The sequence below is a fragment of the Populus alba genome, chromosome 12 (assembly GCF_005239225.2).
Source record: "Populus alba chromosome 12, ASM523922v2, whole genome shotgun sequence".
Classification (NCBI taxonomy): Eukaryota; Viridiplantae; Streptophyta; class Magnoliopsida; order Malpighiales; family Salicaceae; genus Populus; species Populus alba.
Window position 1 is genome coordinate 1540633 of NC_133295.1, and position 17581 is coordinate 1558213.

At 33.3% G+C, this 17581-nt stretch overlaps 1 long non-coding RNA gene across 1 annotated transcript; it reads right to left on the reverse strand.

Moving 5' to 3' along the window:
• Positions 1-290: 290 nt before the first annotated feature.
• LOC118058047 (uncharacterized) lies at positions 291-2040 on the reverse strand. The gene is made up of 2 exons (XR_012167571.1): positions 578-2040; positions 291-469 (listed from the first exon to the last, which is right to left on the reverse strand). It is a non-coding gene; the product is annotated as an uncharacterized lncRNA (long non-coding RNA).
• Between the last annotated feature and the right edge of the window lie 15541 nt (positions 2041-17581).

Here is a 17581-nt window from a genome sequence, read left to right on the forward strand (position 1 = left end):
TGACAGACCAAATCTCAAGTACAAGAGTGCGTAATACGTGCGCAAAGCAATGGGGGCACTAAAGACTTTGCACTTATATATCGTTTCTCGTGACCCAAAAGTACTCTTTGCGTGCGCTCGGTAATGTATAACAGTTTAAAAATCGTGACAGCTTAATTTGAATGTTCAGATATGTTTTTCCAAATTGTATTTAGCAATGAGGTTTATGCGAAGATTGCTTTGCCCACTAAAATGTAATTTCCAAGAGATTGATTTAAGTGATCACGAATAAGGAAATGGAGACAAAAAAAGGACCCAAAACATAATGATTTTATAGTTAACACAAACTTGTTACATGCATGAATTCTTTTTCATAGAAGTAATGTACATTTAACCTTGAATTATGTAAACTACAAAAAAAAATAAAATAAAAAATCCAATACTATGAATTTGCCACCCAATTGTTGATCCACTTGATATCTTGATTGTTCTGCAAAATTAGACAGGTAAGACTGATCAAATGAAATAGTAAAGAAAACATAGCCTAACATAAACTATGAACATAAAATTTGAAAACTCAAATGCTTGCAAAACTTACTTGAATATATCAATTGCATTATTTAGTTTCTTCTAGCACCATATTTGCCAGCATTCTTCTTTGTTTTTTTGCTCTGGAGATTCCATTTATCTTCAACCATCCTAAAAAACCATGAAGGCTTTTTTGTTCTTAACACAACGTATCCCGTTGCAACTCCAAACACAAACCCGCATCCATACCCCATTGTCACAGCTTTCCATCCAAATCCTTCTCCAAACAATGTTGAATCATCTCCTTCATCAAAGCTTGATGGCAGTAATGATGGTGCCTCATCATCGTAACATATTTTTAGTACTTGAGATCCACATAAACCCATGTTTCCTTCAAATGAGCTTGCATCAAAGGTGTTGAATTGCTCTCCACTTGGTATAGGCCCCTCGAGATGGTTATGTGAAAGGTTTAGGATTGCAAGAAATGTTAGACCCCCCAGCTGCGTTGGAATTCTTCCGGTAAGCAAATTTGAAGATAGATCTAATGATTCCAAATTGGTCAAATTTCCTAATGATGATTGGATATGACCTGTAAGGGAATTATGAGAAAGGTTGAGCTGTTAGAGTGCTTTAAGCTTTCCTATCACTTTTGGAATCTCTCCGGTGAAATTGTTATTTGACAAATCAAGTACTCTGATAGTACTTCGGATCTTCGTAAACTCAATTTCTACACCTTTCCATGTCATTTCTATGGAATAGACATAGCCAGTGTAATTTGTTGCACTCATGTAAATCATGTTCTGATCCGAGGTCATCATTGCTTCAAGACTATTGAAATACTCAGTTGGTAATGGCCCACTAAAATTGTTGTGAGAGATGTCAAAAATCCGTAATTTAGAGAAGGATTTATATGCAGTCGAACCCTTCACAAAACCTTGGAGTTTATTGGATTTTAGGACAAGAATTTGGAGCTTTGGAAGCGTTTCTAGAAAGTAGGGAAATGTATCCTCAATCTTATTGTTGCCAAGATCAATAACTTGCAACATTGTGCAGTTGATGATAGACGATAATATTTTCCCTTCTATTTCATTTCCATTGAGGTTGAGATATTCCAAGCTATTATCCTTTGAAAATGTTGAAGGGATAGTGCCTTGAAGATTGTTCATGCCTAGATGCAATACCGAGAGCATGCTGCTGAAGTTCCCCAAACATTGTGGCACAGAACCACTGAAGCTGTTGTTGGACAAGTCCAGGACCTGAAGGTATGTCAGCTTGCAAATAGAAGAAGAAATCTCACCTGTCAAATTACTATTGGATGCAAGAATAAGGGTTCTCAAGTTCTCTAGTTTGAAAATCGAACTTGGGACGGGACCACGCAAGTGGTTATTGCTCAAATCAAGGAATCTCAAAGAATCATGTTGGAGTTCACTTATATTACCTATGAAATTATTGTTATGAAGGTCAAGATATTGCAAAGAAGGAAGAGCAAACAAAAAGGATGGAATTGTTCCATTGAACAAGTTACCATATAAAAATAGATCTTGTAGATTTAAAAGGGTATTTAATTGAGAATGGATAGAGCCTACTAGTTGATTATTTGATAAACTTAAATATAAAAGATTGATTAGGCTACCGAAAGAATTTGGAACTTGACCCATCAATTTATTGGAATTGAGATACAAAGAATGAAGCTGTACAAGGTTCCCAAGTGATGATGGGATCTGACCGCTAAAATTGTTACTTGAGAGGTATAAAGAGGTGAGTTGTGTGAGGTTTTCAAGTGATGATGGGATCTGACCGCTAAAATTGTTACTTGAGAGGTCTAAAGAGGTGAGTTGTGTGAGATTACCAAGTGATGATGGGATTTGATTGCTAAAATTGTTACTTGAAAGATCTAAAAAGATGAGCTGTGTGAGATTACCAAGCAGAGCTAGATCTAACATTATAATGTTACTATTACTAAGAGACATATATTCTAATGACTTTAGATTACTGATTAAGTTGTTTTCTAAATAAACTGAAATTCTTGTACTAGAAAGACGCAAATGAGAGAGGACATTACTCAAATTGGACGAAGGAAAAGAGCCAGTGAGGGCTTCATTGTATGACAGATCCAGTGATTCAAGGTTTGGGAGGAGAAAGATGTTACCCGGAAATTTCCCCTGCAATCCACAATTACTGAGGGAAAGAGATGAGAAGGACGAGGATAGATTCGTCAAGGAACTGGGTACAACTAGTGATATGTTTACCCGACTCAAATCGAGTTCTCTAAGCTTGGTTAGGTTTCGAACAAGCTTGTCAAAAGAAATTGGTTCTAGACTCAGATAGTAATTGTCAGAGAGATCAAGTGAAACCAACTCAGTGAGTTGATCAAAATCATATGGAATTGGACCAGTAATATTGTTCCCTCCAAGATCCAAGTACTGCAGGTGCTTAAATTTCCCTATTAAGAATAGGAGTTTACCCTGCAATCCACAATTACTGAGGGAGAGAGATGACAGAGAAGAGGAAAGATTCATCAAGGAACTGGGTACAACCAGTGACATGTCAACTGAACTCAAATCGAGCTCTCTAAGCTTGGTTAGGTTTCGAACAAGCTTGTCAAAACAAATTGGTTCTAGACTCAGATTGTCATTGTCAGATAGATCAAGTGAAACCAATTTGGAGAGGTGAGTTATTTCCGACGGAACTTGTCCTGTAAAGACTGAGAAATTTAGGTTAAGAAGTGTCAGATTGGAGAACTGGCCAAATCGAGAAGAAATATGGGAGAAGTTGAAATGATTGTCAGAGAGGTCGAGCTTTTGAAGATGATGGAGGGAGAAGAGGGTGCTATTGGAATGGAGGGTGCCATAAAGCATGCTGCAAGCAAGGTCCAGTCCAGTGACATGCCCTGTTTTCATGTCACAGGTGACGCCATCCCACAAGCAGCAGTCTGTACCCTCTTTCCACGACTCTGTCTTGGGATGCTGGCAACGCACTGAAGCAGAGCTATTAATGGAAAAGGATTCTTTGAATTGGAGCAAAGAAAGGCTTTGGTGAGGAGCACAGAAATGAGAAGAAGAAATAGTTGAATGGAAATGGAAGAGAAACAGAATGAAAGAGAGAGATGAAATAGGTGGAAACCCCATGTTTGGCTGGCCTTACAGGATTCAAAGTATATTTGGGAGAGATGAGGAATGAAGAAAGACATTATTAGTAGTATTTATACACAAACTAATCTTAGATTGTATACTGACTGACATAGTATGTGTAAAACATGTAAAGACGAAATCAAATCTCAAGTACAACAGTGAGTGAGTGTTGGAAACGCGGCAAAGTATATTAAAACAAGATTCCTTGTTGACTTGGCAAAGTATTAATTACGCAAAGCAATGACTTTGTTCAGAGATGTTTTTCCAAATTGTATTTAGCAATGATATTTATGAGAATATTGCTTTGCCCACTAAAATGTAATTTCCAATAAATTCAAAGCCACAAAATCGGAAGAAAACTTCTTAATAACCTTCTTATGTCCACGTTCTGGCAATAACTTGTTTGAATAAAATTTGCTTCCTCTCATGTAATTAATTTAATTTAATTAAAAAAATTATTTTTAAAAGTAAGATTCAATGAAGATCGAAATAAAAAAAGTGTGAGTTAATCTTTGTCACTTTCAAAACCATAGAAAAATTTCACAAAGAAGAAATACAAAAAAATAATAAAATATTAATGGATAAAATAAAAAAAATAAACTTAAAAAAAATTAATATTGATTTCCTAACTATGCTTAATTTAGTAACATGTTGTTTTTTAAAAATAATTTTCTTGCTTGTCATTCTTTCAATTTATATACTTGTTTTAATTTAAGCATAGTTAATTTTAATATTAGTTTGCATGATAGGTTTTTTGATTTTATATCAATTGTAAATTTAAATATATGTTTAATATGCATGTTATTCTATTATTTTTTATTTTTTTTGTTGAAAGCAGAACTACTAATGGAAAATTCGAAGGAGAGAAAGACTTTGGTATTTTAGTATCTAATAGTATTTTAGTTCTGGATCCTTGATTGGATCTAATCTGATATGACTTACCATATTCTATGAAAACCCAAATCTATCTCAAGTTTTTTAAAAATATACACTTCAATTTTATTTTACCATGTCACTAGATGTACCAAAAATCCAGTTCACTGTATCACACTGAAGCTAATATATGTCCATCAGGACTGTCCGATTAACTTTTAGGTCAAGCCAACCGTAGTTGGATGATCAATCCAGAAGTAATCAAGAGGGTTACAAGCTTCAGGTGCACCAACTCACCATACTAACATCCGAACTATAGCAAATCTCAAATCTCAAATATTCTCTCTCGTAAGAGTAAAACCCATTGAAATATGTAAGGTTCTATCAAATTGACTTCAAATTGCGCAAACTAAATTGTTTATTGGCAAAGTAATAATTACGCAAAGCAATGGGGCAACTAATGAGTGCGCGCCTGATAATGTAAAGCGATGTTTTTTAATTAAAAATATATTAATGTGATGATCTTTAAAATTTATTTTTAATTTTTAATATTAATTTATTAAAATCATAAAAAATATTAAAAAATAATATTAATTTTCTAAATAGATTAAATAGTGTTTTAGAGGTTGCTAATATTTCTTAAATTAATTAATCCTTTTAGTTTTAAAATAACTAAATAGTTATTTGACAAATCTTGATTAGTAATATTTTGTTTTTTTTTTAAACACTTTTCTTGCTTATCATTCCTTGAATTTATATACTTTGATTTTTCCTTTTTCTATTCTAAATAATAAATAATTTAAACTATGGGATTATGTATACATAATTGAAAAAATAAATGATAAACAAAGTCATCTTCACCTTCTTATGTCCAATCCGCAGCTGTACAACAAGATTAAGTAACCAATAAATTCATTCAGCGAATATTTCCACACGAGAAGAAGTCCCTTAATTCACTAACACAAGTGCTAATTATAATAAATAAGGTAGTTAATTGTGAAATTTTTATAGTAAGATAAAAAAAATTAAAAATCGTGACAGCTTAATTTGAATGTTCAGAGATGTTTTTCCAAATTGTATTTAGCAATAAGATTTATGCGAAGATTGCTATAATTTGCACTAAAATATAATTTCCAAGAAATTCAAGCCACAAAATCGGAAGAAAACTTAATAATTTACGATCGTAGTTTACTCACAGCTTAAGCAAGTGGGCATGCAGAGTTAAAGAGCAATCCTCACCTTCTTATGTCCACTTCAATCCAGTCTCCAGTCAACACGTTTTGGCAATAGCTTTATATTGAACAGTTGCTAGAAAAGAACAGACAAACAATGGAGAATTAATGGAGTTTGAAGTTTCTTGCACTCAGTTAGATGTTGTGGGATTGGTCGTCCTAAAAGGTCTTTCTCTTTATCTCAGCATCAACAAGGGAGAACCACTCTTCATTTGTTCTGTCCTTTACCTCCAAGTCTTCGATCGGAACTTGGATGGAAACCAAGGCAGAGTAATAATTACGCCAAGCAATGGAGAACTAATGACTTTGCACACGTATATATTGTTTTTCACGACCCAAAAAGTCTTTTTTAATTATCCAAAAGTTCCTATCAACTTTTCCTGTCTACTTGGTTGGTCATGTGAATGATGAGTGTATTTTTTTAAAATATTTTTTTATTATAAATATATTAAAATAATATATATATTTTTTACATTAACACATCATTATTATAAAAAATCATTAAAAAAAATTAATTTAATATTTTTTAGATAAAAAAAACAAGATTAAGTAACCGATAAATTCGTTCAGTGAATATATTGCAATGGAATTACTACTGGAAATTAAACAGACAAATTAAGAAGATTGGAGTTTCTTTCTCAGCATCAACCAATCTTCATCGGGTCTTTACTTTTCCAGCATGTGGACATGCAGAGTTTTAAGCACCAAAACCTATTTAGGAACCATAGTTCTAATAAATAAGGTAGTTAATTGTGAAATTTTAATAGTAAGATAAAAAAAAAAATTATAAATCGTGACAGCTTAATTTGAATGTTCAGAGATGTTTTTCCAAATTGTATTTAGCAATAAGATTTATGCGAAGATTGCTATAATTATCACTTTTTTTGGAATAAGTCGATATATTAAAAGGGCTTTGCTATAATTATCACTAAAATATAATTTCCAAGAAATTCATGCCACAAAATCGGAAGAAAACTTCTTAATAATTTACGATCGTAGTTTACTCACAGTTTAAGCAAGGGGCCTTGCTGCAGAGTTAAAGAGTCATCCTCACCTTCTTATGTCCACTTCACTCCAGTCTACAGTCAACACGTACGTTCTGGCAATAGCTTTGTTGAACAGTCAACCCACTCAATTAGATGCTGTGGGATTGGTCGTCGACACTTTATTTTGTGATCTGTCCGTTGCCTCCAAGTCGTCGATCCAAACTTGGATGTATGGATATTGGACAATTTTATTTTAATATATTTTTAAATAAAAAAATATTTTAAAAAATATTTTTTACCGTACCAGCATACTTTAAGAATAAAAACACAACAATATTAATTTTCTAAAAGGATTAAATAGTGTTTTAGGAGTTGCTATTTTTTCTTTAATTAACTAATCCTTTTAGTAATTAAAAAGTTATTTGACCAATTTTAATCATGCTTATTTCAGTAATATTTTTTTAAAATACTTTTCTTTTTATATCAATCTTTCAATTTATATGCTTTGATTTTTTTTCTTTTTTCTTTTTCCTTTTTCTATTTTAAATAAAAAATAATTTAACTATTAGATTATGTAAACAAATAATTAAAAAATATATATGCAGTAAATGATGAAAATTATAAACTCTTTACCTTAATGGTTCAAGGAGTATTTTGTTGAAGTGGAGGGCTGAAGAGTCATTTTTTTTATAGCAATAATAAAAAATAAATATTTCTTACCCAATATTAAATGAGAAACAAATGTTTATTAATTATATAATAATAAAAAAAAAATATATCTATTATAAAATATTAATGGTGACAGAAATATAGTATATCTATTATTTTCCAAGTTAGACTTGAATGAATTTCAGAGCAGCGTATTGGAAATTAAAGAAAATATTTAGTGAAAGTTTAGGAATAACATTACTGAACCATTACCGGAAAACAGAGCCCTCAAGATTGGAGTTTCAAGGTTCTTGCGTACTAAAAGATTTTCTTTTCCAGCATCTACAAGGAAAACCAATCTTCATCTACTCTGTCCTTTTCCTCCTTGACCTCCAAGTCTTCGCAACCATACAATTATTCAATATGGAACTGCAGGTTGAATTATTGATCAAATGCAAATATTTCCATACAATTAGGTCCCTTTGTTGACTATGCAAGAATGTGGAAACACGGCAATTTTAATTTCTAAAATTGTCATTTTTCCAGCAAGTCTACGTGCGTGCAATTTGTGCTCTAATTATAACAACTGTTCTTGGAGACTTCTACCCCTCTATGCCTGGTTTTTCTTGGTTCCATTGCATCTTTGAAGTTTGGTTTTCCTTACAATTTATTTTATCTTTCATTAGATTTCTCTACACTGTAAGAAATATTTTTAAGTGGATCATATGCCATGTCATGTTTTTAAAATAATATTAATTGTATAGTTTGCAAAATATTACGTAATGTCATGTAACCTCCATCAGAATATAGAAAATCTAAAGTTTGGTATTGACGGTTCAATCATAACATGGGCTAAATCCACTCACTTGACAAGTGTTGATCATAATGCAAATAATAATTAATTAAGTCATAAATACAATTAAAATTATAGAGATTAAATGTATAGTTTGCAAAACTACGCACTAGGTCGAACCATGATTAATTGAGTAAGAATAATACCTTTTTCAGGATTTAAAAATTAAAACAAAAAAGCAATATGTATTCCTTATTGACACAAAATTGTGCAAAATCATGCCGCCTAAGTAGTTGTTGCTAGATTAAGGTCTTGTTTTTAAAAGTATTTTTAAAAATATTTAAATTTATTTTGTTTCAAATTAATTTTTTTTAATGTTTTCATGTCATTTTAATGTGCTGATGTTAAAAATTATTTTTTCAAAAATAAAAAAAATATTATTTTAATATATTTTAAAATAAAAATCACTTTAAAAAATAATCGTAACCACATATCCTTAAACATGATTTAAGGACATCAAGGCAAAGTAATAGTTACACCAAGCACTAATGACTTTGCACTTATGTTATTTTTTTTTTCCAAAAAAACGTCAAATAAAAAAATTGTTGAAAAAAATTAATATAATATATCAGTAAGAAAAAAAAAATAAGAATGCTAAAAAAATAGCAATCACTATTTACTGAAGGTAAGGTTCCTATCAACTTTCCTTGTTGACTCAAAATTGTGCAAAATGATGCCCCCCACTAATTACGCCAAGCACTAGTGACTTTGCACTTATATATCGTTTTTTACGACCGAAAAAAGAGTATTGAGCGTAGGAAACACGGTAATATTAATTAATTTCTGAAATTAATATTTTTGTTGAGATCAAGTCTATGTGAGTGATGTGTAGCAAGTCTGTGTGCTAATTCAAACTTCCTTTGTAACTTGTTTTATTTAACTATATTTTTTTACATTATCACAATAAAAATAATATAAAAATAAATTAGAAACATGACAAAAATTTTATCACGCTAATTTTTCTTAAATTAACTAATCCTTTTAGTATTAAAAGTACGTAATTAAATAGTTCATTTGACAAATTTTGATCACGCTTAATTCAATAATAATTTTTTAAAAAAAAACACTTTTCTTGCTTGTCAATCTTTCAATTTATATACTTTGATTTTTCCTTTACCTATTTTAAATAAAAACTAATTTAACAATGAGATTATGTCAACAAATAATTAAATATATATATATATATATATATATATATAATAAAAAATAAAGATTATAAACCCTTTATTTGTATGGTTCAGGGATTATTTATAACCTCTAAATCTTGTTATTTTAATGGACTTGAGGGACTTGAAAGACATTTTATTTTTATAGTATTAATAAAAGATAAATATTTCTGACAAAATATTAAGTGATGAACAAATATTCCTTATATAAAATTAATAAGGGATAAATTTAAGAACTTAAAATTAAAAATGAGTCAAGGCTAGTTTTTTAATTATTTTTTGTAGCTGTGTTACTTTACCCTTTATTTTAATGTGTCAAAAAACAAAAAAATCTCCAATAATTGAACTTTAGTTTTCGTATAATGACCGGCTGTAATTTGGTAAAAAAGAATTAAAGAAAAACAGCCTTTTCCTCGACGTTTGAATTGGAGCAGCGAAAGACTTTGTTCATGAGCTCATAATTGAGTTGAAGAGGAGAAATTTGAGGAGAAGGATCGATGATTAGATTGTTGGATTAAAGTGCAAGGGAAACATAATGGAAATGAGAAATATTTGAGTGAGGGATAATGAATAAAAAATAAAGTAGTTCGTAGACTTAGCTTTCTTGACTCAAAACTCAGCAAGACCACAGATTGTATGTCTGCAAAATAATGCAGCACTAATGACTTTGCCTATTATATCTATATTTTCATTATCCAAAAGTCTTCATTGACTAGGAATGGGAACACCACTGTATTGGTTTACATCATAGTTAATTGGTGTTTCTTATTATGAAGAAAATTAATTAATCATATTAAAAATAATTATATATATAGTCATTTGACAAGTGTTGATCAGAGTAAAAATAATCGACAATAATTAAGTCATAAATAGAGTTAAAATTATAGAGATTAATGCATAGTTTGCAAAACGACTTACTAGGATTAAGTTATAATTAACTCAAATAAAAAAGAAATTTATGCAAAGGCTCTGGTCTGAAATGTATCAAAATAAAAAAAAAATATTTTTTTTGACATTAACGCATTAAAATAATCTAAAAACATAAAAAATATTAATTTGTAATAAAAAAATTAAATTTTTTTTAAATTTTTTCAAAAACATTTTTTTAAACATAAAAATAAATATGACCTCAAGGATAAAGAAGTGCTTCTTGGGACCCGTTGATAGAAAACTGTATAAAAGTGATTACAATTACAGAGAAACAAAATATTGAGATTTTAGAAGAAAAAGTGAATTAAAAAGAGGAAAAGGAGGAGTGAGAAATGGTGGATTGGTATTTTAGAAGAATTAAATGCATTAATCGAGATTAAGTCTCGTCTTTGGATGATATGAAGATGCAAAACCCGTATTGGTCTGGTGTATTTAGAGAAATTGACATGGATGAATCTAATCAAATTAGAATTTGAAGATAATGGAAGACATAATTTATAAAACGGTCTAAAACAAGAACAATAATCATGTTTTATTACTAATAATTTACTCTACATTATTTAAAAGGATTACAATCCTTTTTAAACAATGTAGTAGAATACATTAGATGTTTTAATAAAATATAACTCTTAATCTTAATATTGTATTCATGTAGCCTAAATGCATATACGTAGTTAGTTAGCATTTATTACTTTTTAGTGATGAATTTTTTTATCTTTCGGATTGTTTTAGTAATACTTTTATGTTGACTTATTAATTTATATTATGAGATTTGAATATATTTGTAAGTATAAATATTGAGATATTGTTTGATGAATGAGATGTGATCCAGGATGATTGGATCAAGATGAAAGTTGGAATGACAAATAATAGAAGTGTTATCGAAAACTTGGTACCAACAAAAATAGAGGAAACTCTGCCGAATTGTTTTTTTTTTTTTTTAAATCTCATAATCTTAGACATATTATTCAATACTTGACATTAGTAAAGAAATATTTGATATTTCATGATATTATAATTTGAGGATGTTACATCATGACTTCTTCTATTACAAGTGATACAATTATCAGTGTTGACAATGATACCACTATGAAAGCATAATATTCTTCAATTATAGATATTTGATCAAACAACACAATAAAACAAAATTCTAATTTATTAATATCTTGAGATTAATCAAAGTGCATCAATTATCAACTAAAATATAACAAAAAAGGAGAAAAAGATGGGTGATGTATGTCGCACGTCAAAATCCGCGCGGCATCGACTGGCGATGTTTTTGTTATTGCGTTGCTTTGATTGGTTCGTTGGAGTCGCCACCTAGTATTTAATTGAGGGCTACTAGGAAACCCGGGTATATTGGTCTTGTCAGAGATTCGCGGGTAAGGGACTGGTTGTGGTTAGGGAAGGTATTAGCACCCCTAATGCACCCTACCTGAGGTAAGCTGCTTCGTGGCTTTAACGTGTTAAAGAAGTTTTAAAATTTTATCTTTTTATCGGATATTAGAAATATAACTTATGTATAAGTTAATAATTCTTGACCATGATCCAATCAAAATATTAAATTCTTCTTTAATCTTTGCAATTTTATCATAATAATAAAAAAAACATCCATAAAATAAATACAAACACACGCTTTCACTTTTTCTATATTTTTTCTTTCTTTTCTTTTCCTTTTCTTTTACATCCACATTTACAAAGTACAAATTATAAAAACTCAAAAATAAACAAATATTACATTAAACAAACTTAAAGTTACAAAAAACAACCCCTCAAACAGAATCAGGAACAATGCAATAATGCTGGAAAACTTCTGGGCCACAGAAAACAGTGGCGGCGCATGGACCTCACGCACCACCGCCACTGGCGACGTGTGGATCCACGCGTTGTCACCGGCAAAGACCAGCAAGCTGGTGGATCGGCATCGCCTCCTTCTTCTCTTCCCCCTCATACCGGCGGTGGATTTCCCAGCCACCTCAAGGCAACCCAACAAACACAAACAGTTTCTGGTTTTTTCCTTTTTTGTCAGATCAGATCAGATTTGCTTCTCCTTCTCTTCTTCTCTGTTTTGGAGTTGATTCTCTCTACAGATCAGTTTGTTATGTTTTTCTTCTTCTTCTCCTCTGCAAATGAGAGCTGGTGGATGAAGACGGGGACGATGTCTGTGGGTGCTGCTGTTGTCAGCCGCCGCTGGGTTCTTCAGTGGGAGGAGCCCGTGAAGGGGACTCCTGCTAGGAAGGTGAGGATGGCATCTCCCAAACTGGTGGTGGAGGGGATCGGCTGTTGCTGTGTGTCTTGGTGGAGGCCGGCGTTGATGGAGACCGAAGGGGGAAGAAGACGCCGCTGAGGGGAAGCCTTCAGTGCTGACAGGGGGGTTTCTTTCGGTTTGTAAAGTGAGGAGATCGGGGAAGATGAAGAGGCGGTGTGGGTTGTTGCTGCTTATGCAGGGGAGATGCTGGAGACCCAAAATGGCAGGGAGAGAGAAGAGGGGCAGCGCTGAGAAAGGTGGTGCTATGGTCGGCTGAAAAGGTTTTTTGGCCGGGTCTGTCGGAGAAAAAATTCAAGCGGGGGGGGAGGGGGGGCAGTGTTTTCTTGTTTTTTTTGGTTGAAAAAGATGGGTTAGGGTTAGGGTTTTTGTTTGTGTCCCCCTCTAAATGTGCAAAATTGCCCCCCCTCTCTTTTTATGTGTTGAGTACCAGTATTTATAGGCAAAAATGTTGCTAGGTTTCCAAACTTGGTCCCTCAACTTCTTTCTTTTTGTAAATTTGATTTTTCTTAATTTTTTTTGTATTTTTTTGAAAACGAGCAATATCAACATCGACTCAATGAGGAAAATTAATAATTTTAAAAATGACGTGTGAAAAGTTGAACACGTTCGAAAGACCTTTGAAAATTTAAATTCTTTTTAGACGACGATGAAAATACTAAAAATGATGTAAATATATAAAAAATGTATTTTTTGGATTTTGGATTTTTTTGCTATTTTTGGATTTTTTTGAAAATTTATCAAAATATTGGTCAAAAATTGGGTAGCAACAAATGCCCTCTCTTTACAATACTTACGAAGTAAAACTCCTCAATGTTTTGCATAGTAAGCTTTGTAAAGAAAAACATGTCTTCTTGTCTTCCTAACTTGTTGAATCCATTCATCTAAAGACCTTACTCTTTTTTTTTTTTCCTGTTTCTTTCTCTCTGTTTTTTTTTTAAAACCTAAGATCCTATCTGGCGACCTCCTGTAACCAAAACCAAAGAATATGTGTAACTCGTCAACTTGAAATCTCATATGGAGATTCCTTTTAACGAAAGCTACATGAAATCCCATCTGGCGACCTTATTCAACTAGAACAAAAAAATATGTGCAGCTCGGTCAACCTGAAATCCCATCTGGCGATTCCCTTTAACCAAAACCACCTGAGATCCCATTTGGCGACCTCATTCAACTGGAACTAAAAAAATATATGTGTCTCGGTAAACGTGAAATCTCATCTGGCGATTCCCTTTAACCAAAGCCACTTGAGATCCCATCTAGCGACCTCATTCAACTGGAACCAAAATAATATGTGCAGCTCGGTCAACCTGAAATCCCATCTGGCGATTCCGTTTAGCCAAAGCTACATGAGATCCCATCTGGCGACCTCATTAAACCAAAACCAAAAAATGTGTGCAGCTCCGTCAACCTGAAATTCCATCTGGTGATTTCCTTTAACCAAAGCTACATGAGATCCCATCTGGCGACCTCATTAAACCAAAACCAAAAAATGTGTAAAAAGTAGTCTATTATAGTGGGTGACCTACCCAGGTGGTGGAAAGAATGTGAAAAACGGTCTCATTCTGATGGGTGACCAACCCAGGTGGAAAGAATGTGAAGTGCGGTCTCATTGTAATGGGTGACCTACCTAGATGGAAAGAATGTGAAAAACGGTCACATTATGATGGGTGACCTACCCAAATGGAAACAATGTGAAGTGCGGTCTCATTGTAATGGGTGACCTTCCTAGATGGAAACAATGTGAAGTGCGGTCTCATTGTAATGGGTGACCTACCCAGAGAAAAAGGAAAGAGTGGTCTCATTGTAATGGGTGACCTACCCAAGTGGAAGAATGACCTCATTGTAATGGGTGACCTACCCAGGTAAAAAAAACATGGAGAATTAATCGCGTTGTAATGGGTGACCTACCCAGAAAAATGTTGACAATGGCTCAAAGGCACACTCAAAAGGAGGTAGGGTTAGAAAACGCACTACCTGAGAAGTGAGGGCTCAAAGGTGCGCTTAAAAGGAGGTAGGCTTAGAAAATGCACTACCCAAAAGATGGTGGCTCAAAGGTGCACTTGAAATGCGGTAGGGTTAAAAAACGCACTACCCAAGAGTTGGTGGCTCAAAGGCGCACTCGAAATGAGGTAGGGTTAGAAAATGCATTACCTGAAAAATGATGGCTCAAAGGCGCACAAAAAAGAAGTGAGGGCTCAAAGGCACACTCAGAATGAGGTAGGGTTAGAAAACGCACTACCCAAAAGGTGATGATGAAACACCGATCTGACAATGCTAAAAACAATGCATTATGATCAATATGCATGTACATGTACCTGAGAAATATAGGTCCCCATTTCTTCATGGTGTCTTTCTTTTCTCAAAAGTTGGAGTGTTGGCAGTGAACTTTGATGGCTTTTTCGCTCTTGCTTACTCGAGTCATCTCTTATGATCTTGACCCCTAGGAAAGACTTGATATCATCATACTTCTTTGTCCTCCGTCCTTTATCTCAAGGGTTGTCAATTTTGCTCGGCAGTTTATTAGAAAGGGAATCATGGAGCCAGCCCTACCAAATGTTTCTTTATTACCCCCAAACTTAATCATGCCCCCAAGTGTTCAATTCGGGTTTGGGGATGAGGCTATGCGAATGAAGGTTTGACAAGGAGTTGTTTTCATGCAATTTTTTTTGGAATTTCAAAGCCATTCCAGACACATAAATCCTTTTGACATCGATTCAAAACGAACTCATTATGAAGAAATTCAAGTGATTCTTATGGAGAGGTTATCAGAAGTGATGAAAACCTTTTGTTTTGCTTTTGGTGAAAAATATGAAGTGACATTTGGCTGGTCGAAATGGTTCAAGATTTAATATGAGAGTTTCGAAGAACTAGTCTTGAAAGCATTCATTTTATTTGCATGAATAATAATTTGGTTCACATGAGAAAGCACTGCCAACCGATCCAGATTGCTTTCCTTTGATAAAAAAGGGCTTGATTAGGCACTTAATGTAGGCTTGGGCTCTTGGTTATGAAGAAAATGATATTTGTAGGCTCAAAAGGTGTTTAAGGAATTTCAAGACTAAGGATCACTTGTGTGTGTTTCTTGACCTTTTGTCTTTTGAATTGTTGTTTCAAAATGGTCTATCGTGCCCTCCATTGTTGGGCTTGGACTCTTTCTCTTTATTTTTGTTTTCTTCATTTGGTTTTGAGCATCATCATATTGTTTTTTTTTTTTTTATGCTCAAGAGTTTTGGATCCTTTGGATTTTTCTTCATGCCCCCAAGCTTTTTTTGGGCACCTTTGATGATTGAGAGTTTTCTTTTATGCCCCCTAGTGTTGCTTGGGCATTTTCAGTCATTGAGGTTTTTTCTATGTCATCGCACTTGCCCCCAATGTGGGGCATGATCCAAGCTAAGATTATTTATCTAAAGAAAAGCATTAGGCTCAAAAGGGGACTACAAATGATATATTTTAGCCTCGTGAATTGATTAAAAAAAATGGCCTTTCCTCATTTCAAACTCATGCACTTAGGATCAGTAAGCTTTGTTTTCATGCGAGTATGCAACGTGATTTCTCATTATTCATTCAAATAAAACTCAGCTTTTGGAGTCACTTCATGATGTGTGTTTTTTTTTATGTTTTCTAGGTGTATGGTTACCTTTCTAAGGAATCACCTAAATTTCCGGAACTCATTTGTTTTTGGACAAACATCAACATGATTTCTGTTTTTATACTAAACTTTGAATTCCCAAAAATCCTCATGTGCGATCATGCATAGTTTTGGATGAAAGGGGAAACATACCCTAGGATTCTTGGTGTAATGGTTTCATGCTTAACAATTATGCTCAATATGTTCTTTGTATGAAACAACAACAAAAATGAAGGTATGTTAAGAACACAGGAAAACACATGATCTTATTAACAAGAAAGGCTCATTTGACAAGGAATGTTTTTATGAAATTTTGAGCCAAATTACCAACAAAACTGGAACAGGTTGAAACAAAATCAAGAAGTTTTCTAGGCATGATCAAACTAAGGTAGGTTTTTTTTTTTACGAACAAGAACAGGCTTCATTCTGCACCGGTGGTGCAATTCTCATTTGATCAACCTTTCCACAAAAGCTTTTTGTAGAAATGCTAGATTGTGTTGAGTCATCTTGACCATGTTTGCCCCCAATTTCTTCGGGCTGAGTCGTTGTTGGGTTTTGAACAAAGATGATAGGTCAGTTGGAAGGAACTTTGCTAGAGCTATTTTTCAGTATTTTCTCGAGTAAGCTAGAGGCGAGTCACACTTGTCTTCAAAAACTCCAACTCTTCTTAAAAATGGACTTTTCGGCAAGCACACTCTTTATCTTCCGTGTTTTTTGTTCAAAGTCTAATGTTGTAGACTCGTAGGGGACCTACTTTTCATACTGGTGCATGCATGAAAAATGTATGAACATGTAATCTATATGATGAACTCGCCTTTCGAGGGGTGACAATATGGTCGTAACTCTTGTATGATGGAACAAGAATCGTGATTTTTGCCCAAACTCTATAATGAAAATTTTCTAAGTGACGGCCATTGTGTCACCCACAAGTCTTGAGTTCAAGATGCTTCAAGAAGGGTTTGCCCTGATGCAAATAACGATAGCACATACAACCTAAGGACATGTTCTATTTATTATGTGAACATGGGTAGGTTTTCTATCTGGTCTCATATCTGCCCAGTGACGTTCTTCGTAAAGACAGTATAGGGGCATTGCGAGGAAGAGTTAAGGCACGTATGCCCACCATTACCAAGCAGGCACTCAGATATGAGTTGGGTGTTTCACGCATCTGAACCCTGACCAATAGTCTTAGGGCAGATCGTTAGTTCCGCACCTAGCCTAGAAGCTTGTGTGTGCTTTCAAAAATAAGAACAGGTGATGCATGAAACAATTTCTATAAAATGCATGGAAAATACAATAACAAAAAATAGACAAAAAAACAACAACTTAAACACATCAAATATACAAAGCTTAGTCCA